Below are 14,431 nucleotides of genomic sequence, written 5' to 3'. Positions count from 1 at the left end.
CTCCACACACACACACAATGTGACATCCACCACTCCACATCACCACTTCCTCATCCCAGTCCTCCATGCGTCTCCCTTCTTTCTTCCCCCCATCAACCCCCCACCCCCGCTTCTCCGTGACCCCGACTGCCCGGATAAAAAAAAAACTCTTCTGTATTTGTAAATGTACTTTTAAAACAGAGCGTGACGCACTCGGAAATCGAGCATTAACATTTCATACATTTCCCAGCTGCATGCGTGTGTGTGTGTGTACCAGATGTATGTGTAGATATGTGTGGGGAGTGGTTAGCGCACCGCACTATACGAACCGGGCGACCCGAGTTCGATTTCCCGCTCACGGCCAATATCAAGTGACGAATATCTGAACCGGTCACCGTGCCTCCCCTAGGTCGGCTCAGCCTTAAACGGGTTACTTGGTATGGTAAGGCACCAAAAAAGGTGGACGGGCGTGGTGCTGGCCACACAACCCTATTGTCTGCCGAGTCTACTCGCTGACAGCATATGCCCCAACAGTCTGTTAAAGGCTATGCGGGGATTTTTGTGTGTGTGTTTGTTTACGTATATGTAGGGAGCGGTAGGGCAGTGGTTAGCGCATTGCGCTGTAATAAATCCGACAGTGAGAAAATTCTGAGAGTGATACATGGGTTCACTCGAGGCCGAGGTGGTGGTGGTGAGTCGGCTGGGTAGGGCATCGTTTGGGGGGGAGTGGGTTGAGAGTGAGGAGCTCATGTCGACAACTCCAGAAGTCAGGGAGATTTGGCGATCCAGCAGCCACTGGTTCACTGCAGTCGCTCGCTCACAGGCGGTCAGTCGCCTCCTTATCACTCGTCTATCGCTACTACCAAGGTTACTGCAATCTCGAAAGGAGATTCGTTTTTGCATGTTCACCATAAGTGCCGTGTGGTTCATGCAGACAGGGTTCCTTGAAAAATGATTCTGTTTGGTGTTTTAACATCGTAACACAACTGTTTTATTGCCAGAAAGGGTCAAACTTATCCTTATATTTTGATACTGGCAAATAAGGTTCCATGATGTAGCTGCTCGCCGCGAGCTGTCAATGTCCTGATAGTGGCATTGTCTTTGTGCTGTCCGCCTTTTGGCGTTGTCCTCTGGTCTAACGCTGCTTGAGACGAGGCTCTAAAGAAAGCTGTCTCTGGTTTGGACCAATCAGTTTCAAAGACGATGCAGATACTGTCAGAGCATGTTTTTGTTCGTATTTTCACCACAAGTACGTGTGGTTAATGCAGACAAGATTTCTTGAAAAAATATTGTTTGATGTTTTAACGCCTGCTTTGTTGCCAGAAAGGGTAAAACCTATTGTTATAGAGATTAATTGGGTCACGTTCATCTTTACGTGCACACACACACACATAACTCGGATCCTTACCGATCCGAGGTTTTTTTTATTTAGAACAAAAAATCCTCAGTCTGAGACGCTCCACAGCACTAAAGTAACACTGCACCGATGACAACAAAGACTCACAGCGGATCTCACTCAGTGAATGCCCCAAACACCTGGAATTCCATCGTTTCAAATAGCCTCACACAGAGACCCATAGGTACACATAGACCCATAGACTCACACAAAGACCGGTAGACACACATAGACCCATTGACTCACACAAAGACCCATAACCAGTAGACACACACAGGGACCCATAGACTCACACAACGACCGGTAGACACACACAGAGACCCATTGACTCACACAGAGACCCATAGACTCACACAAAGACCGGTAGACACACACAGAGACCCATTGACTCACACAGAGACCCGTATACTCATCTACATCACAATTCGATGCTAAACTGTAGATTACTTATGATAACCTGTACGTGCAATTGCCTTTGACATGTATCCTCGTTTAATTACATATTTGTGCAAACGTCCCCTGTACCTGTTTAACGTCTCATGCGTCTATCGCTCAGTGGGTTCTTAACCTTTACTGCAGCCTGGCACCTCTTTGGTTCTGAATCGTTAAGTGCCCGTACTTAATTTGTTTAGATTATTTACCTTCTACAAAAATCTGCCCATGTCTCGCACCCCAGGGAGTGCGTGCACTCCAGGTTAAGAACCGTTGGTTTAGTGAAGTGTATAGTGTAGCGTATAGTGTAGTGTAAAGTGTAGTATATAGTGTAGTGTATAGTAGTATAGTGTAGTGTATAGTAGTATAGTGTAGTGTAAAGTGTAGCGTATAATGTAGTGTATAGTAGTATAGTGTAGTGTAAAGTGTAGCGTATAGTGCAGTGTATAGTGTAGTATAAAGTAGTATAGTGTAGTGTATAGTAGTATAGTGTAGTGTATAGTGTAGCGTATAGTGCAGTGTATAGTGTAGTATAAAGTAGTATAGTGTAGTGTATAGTAGTATAGTGTAGTGTATAGTGTAGCGTATAGTGTAGTGTATAGTGTAGCGTATAGTGTAGTGTAAAGTGTAGTGTATAGTAGTATAGTGTAGCGTAAAGTGTAGCGTATAGTGCAGTGTATAGTGTAGTGTATAGTAGTATAGTGTAGTGTATCGTAAAGTGTAGTGTATAGTAATGTGTAGTGTGTAGTGTATAGTGTAGTGTATAGTGTCGTGTATAGTAATGTGTAGTGTGTAGTGTATAATATAGTGTAGTGTATAGTATATTGTAGTGTATAGTAGTGTGTAGTGTATAGTATAGTGTATAGTGTAGTGGTTCTTAACCTTTACTGCAGTCTTGCACCCCTTTGGTTCTCAATCGTAAACAAAAGAAGTACAATGTTAATAAACACACAGGGTTTGATGAAACAAAGTGAGTTGTACTGGACTTGTCCGTGCTTAATTCGTGGTTCGACGAATTTACCTTCTAAAAAAATCCGGCCACGTCTCGCACCCCCATAGAGGGCATTTCACACCCCCTAGAGAGGGCGTCTCGCACCCCCTAGAGAGGGCATCTCGCACCCCCCAGAGAGGGCGTCTCGCACCCCCTAGAGAGGGCGACTCACACCCCCAGAGAGGGCATCTTGCACCCCCAGAAAGGGCACCTCGCACCCCCAGAGAGGGCATCTCGCACCCCCTAGAGAGGGCGTCTCGCACCCCCAGAAAGGGCGTCTCACACCCGGAGAGAGGGCGCCTCGCACCCCCAGAAAGGGCATCTCGCACCCCCAGAGAGGGCGTCTCACACCCCCAGAGAGGGCGTCTCATACCCCCAGAGAGGGCATCTCACCCCTAGAGAGGGCGTCTCTCACCCCTAGAGAGGGTATCTCACACCCCTAGAGAGGGCGTCTCGCACCCCTAGAGAGGGCATTTCACACCCCCATAGAGGGCATCTCACACCCCCAGAGAGGGCGTCTCTCACCCCTAGAGAGGGCATCTCACACCCCCAGAGAGGGCGTCTCTCACCCCCAGAGAGGGCATCTCACACCCCCAGAGAGGGCGTCTCTCACCCCTAGAGAGGGCATCTCACACCCCTAGAGAGGGCGTCTCGCACCCCTAGAGAGGGCATTTCACACCCCCATAGAGGGCATCTCACACCCCCAGAGAGGGCGTCTCTCACCCCCAGAGAGGGCATCTCGCACCCCCAGAGAGGGCATCTCTCACCCCTAGAGAGGGCATCTCACACCCCTAGAGAGGGCGTCTCGCACCCCTAGAGAGGGCATTTCACACCCCCATAGAGGGCATCTCACACCCCCAGAGAGGGCGTCTCTCACCCCTAGAGAGGGCGTCTCTCACCCCTAGAGAAGGCATCTCACACCCCCAGAGAGGGCATCTCGCACCCCCAGAGAGGGCGTCTCTCACCCCTAGAGAGGGCATCTCACACCCCTAGAGAGGGCGTCTCGCACCCCTAGAGAGGGCATTTCACACCCCCATAGAGGGCATCTCACACCCCCAGAGAGGGCGTCTCTCACCCCTAGAGAGGGCATCTCACACCCCTAGAGAGGGCATTTCACACCCCCAGAGAGGGCATCTCACACCCCTAGAGAGGGCATCTCACACCCCCAGAGAGGGCGTCTCTCACCCCCCAGAGAGGGCATCTCACACCCCTAGAGAGGGCGTCTCGCACCCCTAGAGAGGGCGCCTCTCACCCCTAGAGAGGGCGTCTCACACCCCCAGAGAGGGCATCTCACACCCTCATAGAGGGCATCTCACACCCCCAGGGAGGGCATCTCACACCCCCAGAGAGGGCATCTCACACCCCCAGGGAGGGCATCTCACACCCCCAGAGAGGGCATCTCACACCCCCAGAGAGGGCATCTCGCACCCCCAGAGAGGGCAACTCGCACCCCCAGGGGGTCGTGCCTGCATCTCGGGTTCAGAAGGACCACTGCAGTGGAGCTTCTTGGTTTTGTGATCTGTGCTGTAATCGGCCTGGAGGTGATTCGCACTGCAGGGAATTCTGTTTAGCACTTACGGTGTTTGTTGTATCCTTCGTCACGTGGTTCGGTTGTGGGATTTTTTTGTTCATTGTGTCCGTATTTTTTGTTGTTGCTTTTGTCGTTTTGGTGACACGGATCAACCCCCCCCCCCCCCCCCCCCGTTTGCAAATGAGACTCTTCCTGGTAACTTGCGTTTTCACGCCGGTTACGACAACAAAATCAACTTTCATTTGAAACTCACTGTTCCCATGACGGTCACGGATTGATGTATCTACCCATGTTGAGGACCGCCTGTTTTGTCTCATCCACCAAAGCGTTCAACCGCCACATCGCAGGGCACAACAAAGACAAAGATCACCCCGTGTAGCCTTCACAGACTGTTGGGGCAAGTGCTGTTAGCGAGCAGCACCTATGAAGGGCAGAACTGCACACGAGGGGGGCGGGTGGCCAGCACCACGCCCGACCACCTTTGTCTCCCCAGTGGCGATGTTTACACACCGCACCAGGTACTCATTTGAGGCTGAGTCGACCTAGGGGAGGCCCAGGACCAGGTTCAGATAATCGTCACGGGTGTTGGCCGTGAGTTTGAAACGAACTCGGGTCGCCGGGTTCGTAGCGCAGCGTAGCGCTAACCGCTACACCACCGCACCCCACAACGCACTCACCCACTCACTCACTCACTCACCCACTCACCCACTCACTCACCCACTCACCCACTCACTCTCCCACACACCCACTCACTCACCCACTCACACACCCACTCACTCACCCACGCACTCACCCACTCACACACCCACTCACTCACTCACCCACGCACTCACCCACCCACTCACCCACTCACTCACTCACCCACTCACCCACTCATTCACCCACTCACTCACCCACTCACTCACCCACCCACCCACTCACTCACCCACTCACCCACTCATTCACCCACGAACTCACCCACCTCACCCACCCACTCACCACTCACTCACCCACTCACTCACCCACTCACTCACCACTCACTCACCCCACTCACCACCCCCCCACTCACTCACCCACTCACCACCCACTCACCCACTCACCACCCACTCACCCACCCACTCACCCACTCACCCCCACCACACACCCACTCACTCACCCACTCCTCTACTCACACACCCACCCACCACCCACCCTCACCCACTCACTCACCCACTCACTCACCCACTCACTCACTCACCCACTCACCCACTCACTTACCCACCCACTCACCCACTCACTCACCCACTCACTCACCCATTCACCCACTCACCCACCCACTCACCCACTCACTCACTCACCCACTCACACACCCACTCACTCACTCACCCACTCATTCACTCACACACCCACTCACTCACTCACCCACTCACTCATCCACCCATTCACTCACCCACTCACTCACCCACCCACTCACTCACTCACCCACTCACTCACTCACACACCCACTCACTCACTCACCCACTCACTCATCCACCCATTCACTCACCCACTCACTCACCCACTCACTCACTCACACACCCACCCACTCACTCACCCACCCACCCACTCACCCACTCACTCACCCACTCACTCACCCACTCACCCACCCACTCACCCACTCACTCACCCACTCACCCACTCACTCACCCACTCACTCACCCACTCACCCACCCACTCACTCACACACCCACCCACTCACTCACTCACCCACCCACTCACTCACCCACTCACTCACCCATTCACCCACTCACCCACCCACTCACCCACTCACTCACTCACCCACTCACTCACTCACCCACTCACTCACTCACACACCCACTCACTCACTCACCCACTCACTCATCCACCCATTCACTCACCCACTCACTCACCCACTCACTCACTCACACACCCACCCACTCACTCACCCACCCACCCACTCACCCACTCACTCACCACACTACAGGTCACCTCACTTCTCTTGTCTCCGTCTTCCCTCGCACAACTTCAACTTCGCAATTCCCTCTCCCGTCCTCTTGTTTCACCCAATTTCGCGCGACCTCGCTCAGTTTCTCCGAAACGCGTTCACTCCTGTCGGATTGCACTTTCAAATCGCGCCGTTCGTTGCTGGCCGCTTGACGTTTTGGCCCATTTACATAGCCCGCCCCTTCAGGAACGGTGATCGTAAATGCACCTCGAAGCATCTCCACGCGTGCGACTCCCGGCTCAGAGGGCAAGGCGTTGGACCCGTCACCGCTGCACAGGCTGGCAGAGGGAAAGAAGAAATGGATGGTGTGAACCTGTGGCATCAATCGGCATTGGGCCGTGATGACCTGTTATTTTGGAACGGGGGGGGCGGGGGGGTGGGGGGAGGTGGGTACCATAGTGGGGGAGGGGGGGCACTGAAGTTCGTTCAAGGGGGCAGGGTGGTAGGGGGCAGGGTGGTGGGGGGCATGACCCCCGCAGAAAGCCCCCCATTGAAGAATCACCACGAACGAGTGGAGAATTGGAATTGGAGCCCTGGGGGATGATCACGTGGGGCGATAGTGGCCCCTAGTGGACACAGATATTGCGTAATCATGTATACTATTGAAGGTTTTTTGTACTAGATCGCGTAAATATAAATGTGTCGTTAAACCCGCCACCACCCGACACAGCCAATTATTCTGGATGTCCGCCTGATGATGCTAGTTGTAATTACTGGCGAAACGTCGTACTCAGATTGTAAATGTTGTGGGTTTGCTCTCCAACACACCGGTGTGCTGTACTAGTGACAAATTAGCACGTTCTGTTTACGTGACAAACCATTACTAGTTAGCTGTGTCGGGTGGTGGCGGGTTTAACGACACATTTATATATTTACGCGATCTAACCCCACCAACTCCCCCCCCCCCCCCGCCTATATTATAGATGATATTGGTCGCGAAGGCCTAGCACGTGTTCAACTGATCACCATCATCACAGTCGCGCACGTGGGCTGGGGCAAGGGGGCTCAGTGGTGAGTCTCGAGACTCGCCGTGCCGAGGGAGCTGCTGCTGCTGCCACATTGGGGAATGTTCGGCCACGCGCACCGCAATTCGTGCGCGGTGAGAGTCCAGCTTCGTGTGGGAGGGAAGAAGAAGCCCCGTACAGTGCCGGATTCTCCAAGTAGCAAAAGTAGCTACATATAAAGTAGCTACTACATAGTAGCAGCACATGTAGTAGCGACATGTGTAGTAGCTACTATGTAGCAGCTACGGGCCCCGTACTTTCAAGGGCCCCGCGCTAAATGCTTTCAAGCTATCAATTCCGCATTCTTGGTTCTTTCGGTAAAGTCACGTAGAAGGGAAACAATACAATAATAAAAATATAAAACAATAAAATTCTCACGACGTTTCGACTGCAACACAAGCAATCATCATCAGGTGTGAAAACCGCAACAAGAAAATTTGAAAAAAGTGGCGGTTATTTAGTGATTCTGCACTTGCTCTATTACTATAGTACTATACCGCCCTTCAACTTTTACGAGCAACCGGGTGCTTATTTATTTATTTGACATCACGCTACGGGCCCCGCACTAACTCGCCCTGAGGCACCCCCCCCCCCAGTCTCGCCGCGCTGCCTTACGAGGGGGCGGGGGGAGGTCACGCCCCCTCGAGTTTCGGGGACACCATCAGGAGCAGGGGGACTCGGGGGGGGGAGGGGACAAGGGGATGTAGCGCGTTTGCGAAAGGGACTCCATGGAGTAGTGGGGTTTTTGGGTTTAGGGGCCGTTCATAAATGACGTCACGCGATTTTGACCCCCCCCCCCAATCGTCACACGGCGTCACAAAAAGACAGACCTCCCCCCTCGAATATGACGTCACAACGCTCTGCCCCCTCCCCCCCCTCCAAAACAATATATAAAACATGCTTAAAATCGCTTTAAACTATTGTCATTGTAGTGCGTAATTAATGTGCCGCTGCACTCTGATTTTGGAGAAAACGTTTATTTAAAAAGTATATTTAATTGAGTAGAACGTGTTGTCTATATTTATTTAAAGTTGCGCATTTTGATGTGACGTCACATTTCTCACACCCCCCCCTGTCACACATCGTCACAAATGTCTGACCCCCTCCCCCACCCCCTAGGTGCGTGACGTCATTTATGGACGGCCCCTTAAGGGGACACGAGGTGGGGTCGGGGGTTACTCGGCACGGGCAGTGGGCGAGAGGGGGCGCTAGAGGGCGTGAGAGGGCCAGACTCCAGCCTCCAGTCTCCGCGGGAGACCTTGGGAGAGCCAGGAGGCCCCCTTTATCAGGAGGCCCCCTTTATCAGGAGGCCCCCTTTATCAGGAGGCCCCCTTTATCAGGAGGCCCCCTTTATCAGGAGGCCCCCTTTATCAGGAGGCCCCCTTTATCAGGAGGCCCCCTTTATCAGGAGCCCCCCTTTATCAGGAGGCCCCCTTTATCAGGAGGCCCCCTTTATCAGGAGGCCCCCTTTATCAGGAGGCCCCCTTTTTCAGGAGGCCCCCTTTATCAGGAGGCCCCCTTTATCAGGAGGCCCCCTTTATCAGGAGGCCCCCTTTATCAGGAGGCCCCCTTTATCAGGAGGCCCCCTTTATCAGGAGGTCCCCTTTATCAGGAGGCCCCCTCTAGGGGAACAGAGCAACAGGGGCCTGTTGCTCTGTTCCCCTAGAGGTCGCCAAAATAAATTAGACCCCCCTACCCCCGCGATAGGCCTCGTGGGGAATCATGGAGCCTCGGCTTTGCCTGAACGGCTCCCCCGACGCTGGGCTGTCGCCTGGAGACCTCGCGGGGAAGGGGACCCCCCCCCCCATAGCGAGAGGGGCACCTGTAGGCGGACCCCCGTGGGATGATGATGATGATGATGATTCGGCAGTCGTGGTAAGGATAGTAAGATAACGACGATGGGGGGAACGTGCGATGATGGATTTCATCTGGCGATGACATCTTTTTTTGTGTGATGATGATAGTTTCAGTTGCATTTATTAGAAGGTATAACCCTGTGAGCCATGCGGCTCTTGACTCTGGCGCAACCGCAACAAAACAAAAACACGAACAAAGAAACATCTTAAAGTGACTACGCGCAACAGAAAAATCCTGGAAAAAACAGCAAAGTCTTCCAGAAGAAAACACCGCATTTCAACGCTGTGTGCAATAATTCCAGTGGGATGCAAGTCAAACAATAACAGCCATAAGACAATGCAGATTAAAGTTATCAGGCCAACTCTGGTTACGGCGGTTGATGGAGGTAATACTCGGATACGTGCGCTTGCCGAAGCAATTTGGCCGGATCGAGGAGGCTAAACGGGCGCGGGCTGGGGAAGAGATTGGGGTGATGTGGTACAGGAGGATCTGGAGCCGATGACTGGTAGCAGCGGTGGTCAAGATCAACCTCTGTGGTGGAGGCTCGTCGACGACGCCACTGGGCATTGCCAGGCGAGGTGCACTCTGACGCCACTGGGCAGTTGGAGGCAGTCGCCCTCCAACAACGCGGAGTGGAGGAGCGACGCTCGCAGCAACAACAACGAACGGAGCGCAGGGCCGAGCGAGGTGGCAGATTGCGGGTCACGCACGGGTGGGGCATCTGCCCAGTGATGTCAGTCAAGTCAGTCAACCCATGGCGCCTGTGTCTGCTAATAATAATCACCATCACTCTGCCACCACCGCCGCCACCCGCGGATGAATACGGCACAGAAAAGTCTCTCCGCTGAGATGGATCCTCTCTTGAATACGACATAATAAATACATAATATATAACTAATACACAGGAAACACACTATGATGGAGCGCGCGTGTGGGAACTGGCGGAGGGAGAGAGAGAGAGAGGGAAAATTAATGAATCGATTTCGCGGGAGACGCCAGCGAGACGCGGAGAGGCTCCTGCAGAATGAATTTGTGGACTCGGGCGATCCATAATTGGCGTATCAGAGATGTCTGAGACAATGGTGGTGGGTTCCGTGGGTGGGATGGGGCAACGCTTCCCTCCCCATTCCCCCTTGAGACCCCGAAAATGGTTATTTTGTTGACATTTACTCGAGAAAATGCAGTGAGTGTATTATTAATGTAAGGGAGGCCATATTTCAAGAGATTGCAATTTTCTGGACCCCCCCCCCCCCAGCCATACACAACTCCCTTGGGAAGTTTCTGCGTCATGAGAGACACCGATCTGGCATCGCTGAGATGCTGGGATGGAATCCAGCCAGGTTCTCGTTCAGCGGGGCTCACCATATAGACTGTGCTCCTGCGGTGATGGGCATCAGCCCGGGCACAAACCGATGCCTGCACAAATAAACGCCCATCGGCTTGACATTCGTTTACATTTCTCAGTTCGCTTGTCTTGGTGAGGGTCGCGGCGTATTGAGTAGTGGTGGTCCAGGCCTTCCTTTCCCTGGCGACAGACTCCAGCACAACATTACTATACGCTACTACACTGTACACTACTAAACACTACACTATACACTACTACACTATATACTACCATACACCTCACTATACACTACTACACTACCATACATTACACTACACACTACTACACTACACTATACACTACTATACACAGACTCTAGCTCTTCCTGGGTAATTCCCAGGCGTTCCCAGGCCAGCCGAGCGACGTCGTCCCGCCAGCCGCGTGGCCTGGGCCGGCCCCGGGGTGCTCGCCCAGTGGGAAGGGCTGCCCGGTGGAGTTCCAGGCGGAGTGGGGGGCCATCCTCACCATGTGGCCCGAAATTCGTTTTTTTGTTTCTTCCAACAATGTTCGAATGCTCAATCGGACGAAAACCGCACTTGCTCGTTTGGGCCCCTGCGTACGAGCAGGCGGCAGCGCCCTGGGTTGTTTCACAAACGGTCACTTGGAGGTGAATCCGGCACGAGGGGTTTTTTGGTTCGTGACGTCGTTTTTAACCCGGGGCCGTTCGACCGACACTTGGCGGTGCACTGCTCACTGCGCGTGCCCGCAAGGTTGACGCCGCACATCAAGAGAGCGGTGGGTGGCACGTGTCTGCAGTGGAATCGGGTGCGAGTCGCGCCTCCTGCCTTACGAACCGGCTCCACCTGAGTTTGATTCCCAGCCACGGCTAACATCTGCGGCGAGTAATAACAGAGACCCCTTCGGATAGCCATTAATAAACTGTTAAGGCAAGTGCTGTTGGCGATTACCTATTAAGGACAGCGGGGCACACGAGAGGGTGGGTGGCCAACACCGCGCCCGGCCGCCTTTGTCTCCCCAGTGCTGATGTTTACACACCGCGCCCGGTACTCATTCAAGGCTCAGTTCAATTATTCGCCTGGTGCGTAGGCCAGTGCGCTAACTACTGCGCCACCGCTCCCCACCACCGTCACTCTCACCATCACCCCCGGCGTCACTGATACCATAATCAGTGCCGGATGATCCTAGTAGCACAAGTAGCTACACATGTAGCTACGGGCCCCGCACTTTCAAGGGCCCGCGCTAAATGCTTTTAAACTATCAATTCAGTTTCAGTGATGCTGCACTTGCTCTATTACTATAGTACTATACTGCCTTCAACTTTTATGAACGACTGGGTGTTTAAGGTTAGCCATTTGTCGTATTATCTGTCCGTATAGCAAATGAAAAAATACAATTACTTTACTATGCGATAAAAAAAATTGTGTTTTAATATTTAAGTTTTTTTTTTTTAATTTAGGGTCCATTTATAACATCATGCTACAGGCCCCGCACTAGCTTCATCCGTCACTGACCATCACCACCTCAAACCACCATCCCTCCCCCTATGCTACCCGCCTTCACCAACCTGCACCGACCAGCGCGGTGAAGTATGGTCAAACAATCATCGTCGCCCGCACGCCGCGGGGAGGAGGCGTTCGCCTAGCAGTGCCTCGGGCAACAGACACGTGGAGATCTGCCTAAGCCCCCATCACTGCTCTTAAACGTGCTATCTATATCATCTTTCTCCTGCAGGGCTCCCAGTGGAATATCTTCGATAATAAAGCCGCTTGTTCCTGCATTCAATGATGCCTTCCCGGCACGCGCCGTGACGTCTCGTGTTCTCTTCCTCTCTCTCTCACGGGGGGAGGTGGGTTGTATGCTTATTGAATGCTTAAAATAGCGTTGAATAACCCAGCGCTCGGTTAACGTGATTAGGAAACAAGGCCATTCGGCAGAGATGAAACAAACACAGCTGTATCACGTACATGCATCGTATATACACCGGGTAACGGCGCAGCCCTGCAATTCCCTGCTCACGCCACTGCTGGGGGGGGGGGGGGTGTTCTATAGGGTGTTTGGTCTCCTCTAGCACGCTTGCCAGGCGTCGTGGAAGATGCGGGAGTCCCCACACTTTACCCCACCACCGCACGCGATGTGCCGATAGACTTTACTGCGACGATGCTCGCGCGCGCTGCTGGGTTGGGCAGAGGCGATGGGGATTTGAGAAACTTGTCCCGTTGGTCTCAGCTGCCGTGCCGGGAGATCGGATCCAACCGACGATCCCTTGGAATTTCAAACCCAGTGTTGCTGACCATCGCTATCGGCAGCCGGACTCAATCCACTGCTGGATGAAGACCTCCCCAAGTCTCCCCGTCACCTCTCACGGTCCCGTAATACAACAATCCACACGAACCATTGTCATCGCTCCTCGCGTAGTATATGGGCACGTGTTGCATCCATATCTATATCTGCACATAAAAGCGTGTGCTAATCATTTATGCATGGCCATATTTAATTCCGGTGTCGCTGCACAGATCTGACGCAATTAGAGGTCATGGCCAGGAGCTGTTCGGATTACTGCCCCTCTGTAACGCCCTCCGCGTCTCTGCCTGATTATTTGTTTATCTCGTAATTATATTTTCCAAAGGAGCAGATCTCGTCATCGCCTCGTTCTATCGAGACCTCAATACGAACCCGCGGAAGTTCGCGATACGGAGCTGCATCTGAGCGCTCGGTCGCGTGCAATTGCCGCTTGCTCACACGCGTGGACGCACCTGCCACCGGAGATGTTTACGTGTACAATACGCAGGCGGTGAAGTTGCGCGGTGTTCAGATCGGCCTGGTTGCGCACGAAGTGCTCACGCAGTGGCACCAAATCGTGAACACCCCCCCCCCCCCGTCACGCGACCCGCGATCGAGGCGGTAGCCACGAAGGCAGCCACGCGCGGCGTTTTACGTCCTTCGAGATGAAATTTGAGCAAGTTAAATTAAACGTTCAACTTACCGCGGATGGGAATGTTTTGCGTGTGTAAGTATGTTGAACTTCTTTCGCGCCGTACGTAGCTAACCGTGCTAATCGGAGGTGCGAGGGGAAGAACAACAAACCAAACACACAAAAGCAGTACTAAACAAATAAAAATGAGTGGTCATTGGTGACCGGGCTGAGACGATCAACTCGCTGCATTCGAGTCATCACTCACTCTGAGCAAGCGTCAATGTAAGACTGTATGTCTCTATAGAAATCAATTGGTCTCTGTGTAAATGAATTGGTCTCCATATGAAACCCTGGATCTCTATGCGAGTCTGTAGTCACCTATGCACGCCTTTAGGCCTCTTTGTGAGTTTATGAGTGTCTGTAAGTCTATGAGTCTCTCATGTAATTATTTATGGATCTTTGTCTAAGTCAACGGATCTCTACGCAAGCCATCAGTGACTGGGGCTTAGAAGCATCCTCTTGCTGCTTGAGAACCCGGTTAAATCGCAGGCAGTGGCTGAAAGCCGGTTATGAATCCATTGTAGCTTAAAAGCGAATTGCTGGTTCATCAGCGGAGACGGCGTCTCACTGACACGGCCATTATGAACCCCCTTAAACTGACGGACACACTTTAAGCAATTACCTGTTTTATGTCTTTGATACAAGAATTGCAGCGGAGGCTATGTGTGCTTCGAAACCGCGGGCGCATTAGCAACCCCTAATGGGATTGTGTGCGCACGATCCTCTTAATCATTCAATTTCTCCGGTCAATGTCTCCCCCGTCTCTCCCTCTCTCGAGAGAGAGCTGCTCTCGTTGCCACCGTGACAATGGTCGCGAGATTAATGGCTCCGGCCAGGTAAGGCGGCGCGGCGTCATTTTGGATTTCATATTGTTATTCGCTTTGTTGTTGCTGTGTTTGCGTTAACCTTTATTGATCCGGGAGTTGAAATAAAGCCACTGAGACGCAAAACAACAACAA

Source organism: Petromyzon marinus, chromosome 44 (assembly GCF_048934315.1).
Source record: "Petromyzon marinus isolate PM22_M1 ecotype Great Lakes invasive population chromosome 44, UKy_Petmar_22M1.pri1.0, whole genome shotgun sequence".
NCBI lineage: Eukaryota > Metazoa > Chordata > Hyperoartia > Petromyzontiformes > Petromyzontidae > Petromyzon > Petromyzon marinus.
This window is presented reverse-complemented; position numbering follows the sequence as displayed.